This window comes from Peromyscus californicus, unplaced genomic scaffold, assembly GCF_007827085.1.
Source record: "Peromyscus californicus insignis strain IS unplaced genomic scaffold, ASM782708v3 Scaffold_7__1_contigs__length_154581171, whole genome shotgun sequence".
Taxonomy (NCBI): Eukaryota; Metazoa; Chordata; class Mammalia; order Rodentia; family Cricetidae; genus Peromyscus; species Peromyscus californicus.
In genome coordinates, this window is record NW_026294595.1 from 74183396 (window position 1) to 74193233 (window position 9838).

Here is a 9838-nt window from a genome sequence, read left to right on the forward strand (position 1 = left end):
TGTGTAACTCACGGTGACATAATACAGCTTCCACAATGAAATTTTTCTTCTGCTATTTTTCTTTTTTTAGAATTTTATTTTTATTTATCTTGGGGAGGGGATTATAAGGTCAGAGGGCAGATGCTAAGGGAGGGGAAAATGAGCAAGATGGATATGCATGATTTGAAATCCACAAAGAATCAAAAAACGTTAAATTAGAAAAAAATAACCACTAACTCAATTATTGCACTTTATTATTGTCCTTACATGGAATTTGTAACACTCAAAACTTTTGAGTATTAATTTTCCATTTTGAAAATATAATCTGTATAAAGGAAGGACTTTTCATCTTCTTTACACTTACATCTACACTTTCTTAAATGTTCCTGGCATATTTTGAACTGATAAGAATTATTAACAGAATGATAAAATGACCTTATTAAAGAAAAGCCTGTATAGATACATATGCTAATTTTAAAGGAGTAAATGTTTGTGACTATTTTAAAATTTTATATTTACAGTGGAAAAGTGAGAGTAACACTTTTTTTTATTCAAAGTGATTTTATTGCTGTGTACACAACAATTTATGCCACTAGAGCAGAGGCTGTGGATGACTCATATTTCCAATTGGATGGGAGGACCTGCTTAGTCTGATAGCAATGAGCCAGCTGGTGAATTCTGCTCTCTATCAGAATCAGGCGGAATTTAGCATCCTTATCCTTCCTGTTCTTCTCAAGATGCTTTCGGACAGCCACCGCAATCTTTTTTTTTTTTAGAGCATTTTTTTTTAATTTATTTTAATTTATTTTGCAATACAATTCAGTTCTACATATCAGCCACGGATTCCCTTGTTCTCCCCACTCCCGTCCCCCTCACCTTCCCCCCAACCCCCCGCCCCCATTCCCATCTCCTCCAGGGCAAAGCCTTCCCCACAGACTGAGGTCAACCTGGTAGACTCAGTACAGGTAGGTCTAGTCCCCTCCTCCCAGGCCAAGCCAAACTGAAAGACCCCCGTCTGGAGTCTTCCCTCTGGAGAGACCCTCGCCCAGAGATCACACCGAGACCACAAGTCAGATGCAAACAGCAAGAGGCTTTATTCCGGAACACGGGTACCCGGGGCGATACAGTCCCTCCAGAGGCTGAAGAGACTGGCGCGCCCACGGGCTGGAGTGGAGGGTTTTTATAGGGTTGGCCAGCGGAAGGGCGGGTACAGAAGCAGGAAGCATAGTTTACAGGGTTCTGATTGGACGATTCGTATGAGGCCAGGTTCAAACTCAGGACAGCTCGTGGTTTTTCCCCTGAGCTCGACACGCCTGCTGACTTGGCTCTTGTCTAGGGTACAAGTTGTTTTTCTGACCTTTAGTTCCCTGTTCTGGGGCCAGGTGGCCGACCGCAGACACCCCACTCGTTCCTGCGCCCATGTCCTCCAACTGAACCCTCCCCTTACTCCTCAGGCTCTGCTCAAAATGGCGTCAGGCCAAGCAAGCATGCTGGGGCCCCTCAGCACCACCCCAGAAGAGTCCCGGGGTCCCCAGTCCTCAGGCCGCGCCACCCCCACAGGGTCCCTGAGTCCCCAAGCTGCGCCACCCCGGGGGTACCCGGGTCCCAGTTTGCACCGCCCGGAGGGTCCCCGGCTCTCGGCCTGCTCCACCCCGCAGGGCCCCGGGCGCCCAGGTCGCGGCCCGCACCACCCTTGACGGCGGCGGCACCGGGCGCTGGCGCCGGGCAGCGGCGCCAATCGGGCTCGAGGACACGGCGGGCCCGAGCTGGGAGCCTGCGGTCTCTGCCCGCCGCGCTACGACGCGGGGCTCGGGCGCGCGGGCCGCTGCGGGGCGCGCATGGCGGGCGCGGGCGGCTGGCGCGGGGACGGAGATGCGGCCCGGCCTGCGCTGCCCGCGGCTCCGCTCCTGGCGGCCTTTCAAAACAATCCTGCACAGGCCCCAGGTTTCAAACAGCCAACTCATGCAATGAGCACAAGATTTGGTCCCACTGCCTGGATGCCTCCCAAACAGATCAAGCCAATCAACTGTCTCACCCATTCGGAGGGCCTGATCCAGTGTGGACCCCTCAGCCATTGGATCATAGTTCATGTGTTTCCATTCATTTGGCTATTTGTCCCTGTGCTTTATCCAACCTTGGTCTCAACAATTCTCGCTCATATAAACCCTCCTCATTCTCGCTAATTGGACTCCCAGAGATCCACCCAGGGCCTAGTCATGGATCTCTGCATCCAGATCCCTCAGTAGTTGGATGAGGTTTCTAGCACAACAATTAGGGTGTTTGGCCATCCCATCACCAGAGTAGGTCAGTTCGGGCTGTCTCTCGACCATTGCCAGCAGTCTGTTGTGTGGGTATCTTTGTGGATTTCTGTGGGCCTCTCTAGCACTTTGCTTCTTCCTATTCTCATGTGGTCTTCATTTACCATGGTCTCCTATTCCTTGTTCTCCCTCTCTGTTGTTGATCCAGCTGGGATCTCCCGCTCCCCCAAGCTCTCTTTCCCTCAACCCTCGCCTTTCATTACCCCCACTCATGTCCAGGCTGTTCATGTAGATCTCATTCCATTTCTCTGTCATTGGGCGATCCCTGTGTCTTTCTTGGGGTCCTGTTTTCCAGGTAGCCTCCCTGGTGATGTGAGTAGCAGACAAGTCATCCTTGTTTCATGTCTAGTATCCTGCTATGAGTGAGTACATACCATGTTTGTCTTTCTGAGTCTGGGTTACCTCACTCAGGATGATTTTTTCTAGATCCATCCATTTGTCTGCAAACCTCATGATGCCATTGTTTTTCTCTGCTGAGTAGTATTCCATTGTGTATATGTACCACATTTTGTTTATCCATTCTTCAGTTGAAGGGCATCTGGGTTGTTTCCATGTTCTGGCTATTACAAACAATGCTGATATGAACATAGCTGAACAAGTGCTCTTATGGTGTGGTTGAACATTTCTTGGGTATATGCCCAAGAGTGGTATAGCTGGATCTTGGGGGAGATGGATTCCCAATTTTCTAAGAAAGCGCCATATTGATTTCCAAAGTGGTTGTACAAGCTTGAATTCCTACCAGCAGTGGAGGAGAGTTCCCCTAGCTCCACATCCTCTCCAGCATAAGGTGTCTTCAGTGTTTTTGATCTTAGCGATTCTGACAGGCGTAAGGTGGTATCTCAGACTTGTTTTGATTTGCATTTCCCTGATAATTAGGGATGTTGAGCAATTCCTTAAATGTCTTTCGGCCATTTGAGTTTCCTCTGTTGAGAATTCTCTGTTTAGTTCTATAGCCCGTTTCTTAATTGGACTGTTGGGCATTTTGATGTCTAATTTTTTGAATTCCTTATATATTCTGGATATCAGTCCTCTGTCAGATGTGGGGTTGGTGAAGATCTTTTCCCATTCTGTAGGCTGTCGCTTTGCCTTGTTGACCGTATCCTTTGCTCTAAAAAAGCTTCTCAGTTTCAAGAGGTCCCATTGATTGATTGTTTCTCTCAGAGTCTGTGCTACTGGTGTTCTGTTTAGGAAGTAGTCTCCTATGCCAATGCGTTCAAGACTACTTCCTACTTTCTCTTCTAGCAGGTTCAGAGTAGCTGGATTTATGTTGAGGTCCTTGATCCACTTGGACTTAAGTTTTGTGCACGGTGATAGATATGGATCTATTTGCAGCCTTCTACATGTTGATATCCAGTTTTGCCAGCACCATTTGTTGAAGATGCTTTCTTTTTTCCATTGTGCACTTTTGGCTTCTTTGTCAAAAATTATATGTTCATAGGTGTGCGGATTAATGTCAGGGTCTTCAATTCGATTCCCTTGGTCCACATGTCGATTTTTATGCCAGTACCAAGCTGTTTTTATTACTGTAGCTCTATAGTAGAGCTTGAAGTCAGGGATCGTGATGCCTCCAGAAGTTGTGTTATTGTACAGGATTCCTTTGGCTATCCTGGGTTTTTTGTTTTTCCATATGATGTTGAGTATTATTCTTTCCAGGTCTGTGAAGACTTGTGTTGGTATTTTGATGGGGATTGCATTGAATCTGTAGATTGCTTTTGGTAAGATTGCCATTTTTACTATGTTAGTCCTGCCTATCCATGAGCATGGGAGATCTTTCCATTTTCTGACATCTTCTTCAATTTCTTTTTTCAGGGACTTAAAGTTCTTGTCATATAGGTCCTTCACTTGCTTGGTTAGTGTTACCCCAAGGTATTTTATGTCATTTGTGGCTATAGTAAAGGGTGATGTATCTCTGATTTCCTTCTCCGCTTCTTTGTCCATTGTATATAGGAGGGCTACTGATTTTTTTGAGTTGATCTTGTATCCTGCTATGTTGCCGAAGGTGTTTATAAGCTGTATCAGTTCCTTGGTGGAATCTTTGGGGTCGCTCAAGTATACTATCATGTCATCTGCAAATAGGGAAAGCTTGACTTATTCCTTTCCAATTTGTATCCCCTTAATCTCCTTATGTTGTCTTATTGCTCTGGCTAGAACTTCAAGTACCATATTGAATAAGTATGGGGAGAGTGGACAGCCTTGCCTCGTTCCTGATTTTAGTGGAATTGCTTTGAGTTTCTCTCCATTTAATTTGATATTGGCTGTTGGCTTGCTGTAAATTGCCTTTATTATGTTTAGGTATGTTCCCTGTATTCCTGATCGCTCCAATACCTTTATCATGAAGGGGTGTTGGATTTTGTCAAATGCCTTTTCTGCATCCAGTGAGATGATCTTATGGTTTTTTTCTTTGAGTTTGTTTATATGGTGTATTACATTGACGGACTTTCGTATGTTGAACCACCCTTGCATCCCTGGAATGAATCCTACTTGATCATGGTGGATAATTGTTTTGATGTGTTCTTGGAGTCTGTTTGCCAGTATTTTATTGAGTATTTTTGCATCAATGTTCATGAGGGAGATCGGTCTGTAGTTCTCTTTCTTTGTTGTATCCTTGTTTGGTTTAGGAATTAGGGTAATTGTAGCCTCGTAGAAGGAGTCTGGTAATGTTCCTTCTGTTTCTATTGTGTGGAACAATTTAGAGAGTATTGGTATTAACTCTTCTTTGAAGATCTGGTAGAATTCTGCGCTGAAACCATCTGGTCCTGGGCTTTTTTTGGTTGGGAGACTTTTAATGACTGTTTCTATTTCGTTAGGGGTTATTGGACTATTTAAATAGTTTATCTGGTCTTGATTTAACTTAGGTATGTGGTACCTATCCAGAAAGTTATCCATTTCTTTTAGGTTTTCCAGTTTTGTCGAATAGAGGTTTTTGAAGTATGACCTGATGATTCTCTGGATTTCCTCAATGTCTGTTGTTATGTCCCCCTTTTCATTTCTGATTTTGTTGATTTGGAAGCTCTCTCTCTGTCTTTTGGTTAGTTTGGATAAGGGCTTGTCTATCTTGTTGATTTTCTCAAAGAACCAACTCTTTGTTTCATTAATTTTTTGTATTGTTCTCTTTGTTTCTATTTTATTGATTTCAGCTCTCACTTTGATAATTTCCTGGCGTCTATTTTTCCTGGGAGACTGTGCTTCTTCTTGTTCTAGAGCTTTCAGGTATGCTGTTAAGTCTCTAGTGTGAGATTTCTCCAACTTATTTATGTGGGCATTTAGTGCTATGAATTTCCCTCTTAGTACTGCTTTTATAGTGTCCCATAAATTTGGATATGTGGTGTCTTCATTTTCATTGATCTCTAGGAAGTCTTTAATTTCTTTCTTTATTTCTTCCTTAACCCATTGGTGATTCAGTTGGGTATTATTCAGTTTCCATGAGATTGTAGGTTTTCTGTAGTTTTTGTTGTTGTTGAAATCCAACTTTAGACCATGGTGGTCTGATAGAACACAGGAGGTTATTCCAATTGTTTTGTATCTGTTTAGATTTGTTTTGTGGCCAAGTATGTGGTCAATTTTAGAGAAGGTTCCATGGGGTGCTGAGAAGAAGGTATATTCTTTTTTGTTAGGATGGAATGTTCTGTAGATATCGATTAAGTCCATTTGAGTCATGACATCAGTTAAGTCCTTTATTTCTCTGTTAAGTTTCAATTTGGGAGATCTGTCCAGTGGTGAAAGTGGGGTGTTGAGGTCTCCCACTATTAATGTGTGGGGTTTTATATGTGATTTAAGCTTTAGTAATGTTTCTTTTACATATGTGGGTGCCCTTGTGTTTGGGGCATAAATATTCAGAATTGAGACTTCATCTTGGTGGATCTTTCCTGTGATGAGTATGTAATGCCCTTCTTGATCTCTTTTGATTGATTTTAGTTTGAAGTCTATTTTGCTGGATATCAGGATGGCTACACCCACTTGTTTCTTAAGACCGTTTGATTGGAAAGTCTTTTCCCAGCCTTTTATTTTTAGGTAGTGTCTATCTTTGAATTTGAGATGTGTTTTTTGTATGCAGCAGAAAGATGGGTCCTGCTTTCATATCCATTCTGTAAGCCTATGTCTTTTTATAGGTGAATTAAGTCCATTGATATTGAGGGAAATTAATGACCAGTGATTGTTCATTCCTGTTATTTTTTGGTGGTGATGTGTGGGTACTTCTATACGTTGGGGTTTACTGCCATGGCTTTATCTGTTGCCTGTGTTTTCGAGGGTGTATCTGACTTCCTTAGGTTGGAATTTTCCTTCTGGAACACAGACTTCCCTTTTGGAACACTGGTCTGTCTGAACCAAGTGTGCGGATAAGGCCAAGAACGAACCAAAAGGAGATGGGCAGACATCAAGGCAGAAACATATACAACAAAATGAATAGCAATACAGCATCACCAGGCCCTAGCCCTCCTCCAACACCTAGACCTGAACATCAGAAATTGGAAGAAGCAGAAGAAAACAGCCTTATGAATGACATCATGAAGAAGCTAGAGGCTTGTGTAGAGGAAAAGACAAAAAAATGTGAAGAACGCTGTAAACAACTAGAGGAAAGGGCAAACAAATTAGAAGAAATCAATAAAGTCCTGGAAGAAAACAATAAAATACTGAGAGAAAATCAAGAAAAATCAATGAAACAAATGAAGGAAACAGTCCAAGACCTGAAAAGGGAAATAGAAAAAATGAAGAAGACACAAACAGAGGGAATGCTGGAAATAGAAAATCTGAGAAAACGATTGGGAACTTCAGATGCAAGTATAATCAACAGAATGCAAGAGATGGAAGAGAGGATCTCTAGCGTTGAAGATACAGTAGAAGAAATACATTCATCAGTCAAAGAAAACACTAAAGCCAACAAAGTCATGAACCAAAATGTCCAAGAAATTTGGGACACCATGAAAAGACCAAACCTAAGAATAATAGGGGTCGAAGAAGGAGAAGAATACCAACTCAAGGGCACAGAAAATATATTCAACAAGATCATAGAAGAAAACTTTCCCAACTTAAAGAAGGAAATGCCTGTGAAGATACAAGAAGCTTATAGAACACCAAACAGACTAGACCCCCCAAAAAAGTCCCCTCGCCACATAATAGTTAAACAACTAAACGTACAGAATAAAGAAAGAATATTAAGAGCAGCAAAGGAAAAAGGCCAAGTGACATATAAAGGCAAACCCATCAGAATAACACCCGATTTCTCAATGGAGACTTTGAAAGTCAGAAAAACCTGGACAGATGTAATGCAGACACTAAGAGACCATGGATGTCAGCCTAGACTAATATACCCAGCAAAACTTTCAATCACCATAGATGGAGTGAACAAGACATTCCATGACAAAGCCAGATTTAAACAATACTTATCCACAAACCCATCCCTACAGAAAGCACTAGAAGCCACCGCTTTCTTAATCAAATGGTACAGATCCTCAGGGAGGTCAGGGGCAAGGCCTTTCGACTTAAGGATTCTCAGGATTTTATTACCAGTCACAAAACGGACCTGTGCCACACCATGCGAGTCCCTCAGGATCACACCTATTTGGGAGGGAGTCGGCCTTTCTTGGCCAGTTTGTAAATTTGTTCCTTCATGTCCTCTGACGTCAGCTTCAGCCACGTGGGGACGCTATGGCGGTAGGGCAGCTCCAACTGGGACAGACCCTTCCCGGAGCATGCATGCGACCCATGATGGCGGAGGTCTGGCAGCAAAGAGGAGAGTAACACTTTCTATTGCTGCTTTTTTGACCACTGTGTGTGTAGAAGAATCAAAATGACAATAATGTTATGATTAAATTAGGAAGTGACTGAAAATACAACCAGAAAGTTATAAAGAGATTCAAATTGTAAAATACTCCCTTTGACATCAGCAAAGCATGGCATATAAAGCTGCTGTAAGTCCAAGCATCTCTTCGTAGCTGCCCTAGTTTCATGAGATCAAGAAGGGCACACCACATGGAGTGCTATTGACACAGCCCCAGTGAGAAATGATGCTATGTTATACACTGGGGCACTGGAGAGTGGAAGCAAAGTCTTAGGCATTTGGAGCAGATTTATCTGTTGACTTTGAGGTCTTTTATTAAATTGAAACTCTGCAAGTGTTTGTTATAGATATTACATTTAATAGAACCAGAAAGTTATAAAGAGATTCAAATTAAAAAAATATACATTTTTTAAAAATATGTATATATGGAAAATTGAATAGTACTTATTGGTAATTCCTTTTACTTATATAATTCTGATAGTTTTAGCCTCAAGTGTGATCCATAGCTCATGTGTTTGAAAACGTGATGTCTAACTATTGGTTCTGATTTGGAGGTTGTGACACTTTGAGAATTGGGACCTCACTGGAAGAAATGAGACTTGGAACAGCACACTTTGAAAGTTATAACCCCACTTCTGGCTTCATTCAGCTCTCTACTTACTGGTCCAAGTGACAGGTGAGGAATCTGCCACCATCTAATGCTTCCTTGACTGAGTCATGAGCGTGGCTTACCACCATACCTACCAAGCTATAATGTATTGCACCCTCTGGAAAATGAAAAAGATAAAGCTTTCTTTCCTCAAATTCTTCTTCAGGTGTTCTGTCATCGTGATGAGATAAATAACACAGGAAATGTGTTATTCAAAGCAATGAAGTAGATTCATTAGCATGATAAACAGGTCCTTTGGTTCATCGAGCCTTTGAGCTATGGGAGAGTATTCAAATATATAGACATATGGGCTAGAAACTTCCCAGATCAATATCATAGGAGAATGACTGGCATCCTGGTATAAGTGTAGAGGACCAAAGAATAGTCAGAAATGTGACCAATTACAGTCATGTTAATGAGATTTTAGAAGGAAATTAGCTTAAAGCCATTCATGTTGTATTTTTACAAAAACCAGTTACCTATATTTCCCTGAGTTTAAAATTTGAGTGAGATTAAATTCAAAACTAATGAACTACCCTGTTAGTACAGTACATTTTAAAATAAGATAGCAATTAGGCTGTGCCATGGTTACTGCTCACTCTTTTCGTTAGGTTTATAATGACAGTGAAGAAAAAAAAATAAGCAGAGAGAAGTGAAAATGTGTAATTTGATCAGGAAAGAGGAAAGACTGCATTCAAAGATGTGCACAGGGTGATTCTGAATAAAGTAAATGTGGACAAAGCAGTGGGACCTTGGAAAACATCATAGTTAGTACAGGGGAACAGTAAACATCCTGTGAGGACATGCCTCCATCTATCAAAGGCTTCATCTGTAAAAGAGCAATTCAGTAGAGAAGAAAATTACTGGGAACAGAGTGCTTGAAAAGATGGTAGAGTATATAGAATGCCCACCTCCAGTAAAACTGTCTAAGGAAAATGGTCCTAGTTCATCTTTATGTCCTCTGAAGCTACAGTAACCAAAGTCCCAGAAAGCAAAAAACCAAAAGCCATGTATGTGTCTTTAGAATCCAGGTGGGAGCTGAAGGTCATGTAGCATTGCAAGTCTCAACTTTCTTTTTTTCCCTTCCAAAAGTTATGTAACTATATTCTCCAA

General features: G+C 41.9%; 1 pseudogene; it reads right to left on the minus strand.

Moving 5' to 3' along the window:
* Nucleotides 1-563: 563 nt before the first annotated feature.
* LOC128101346 (40S ribosomal protein S13-like) lies at nt 564-8002 on the minus strand (annotated as a pseudogene).
* Between the last annotated feature and the right edge of the window lie 1836 nt (nt 8003-9838).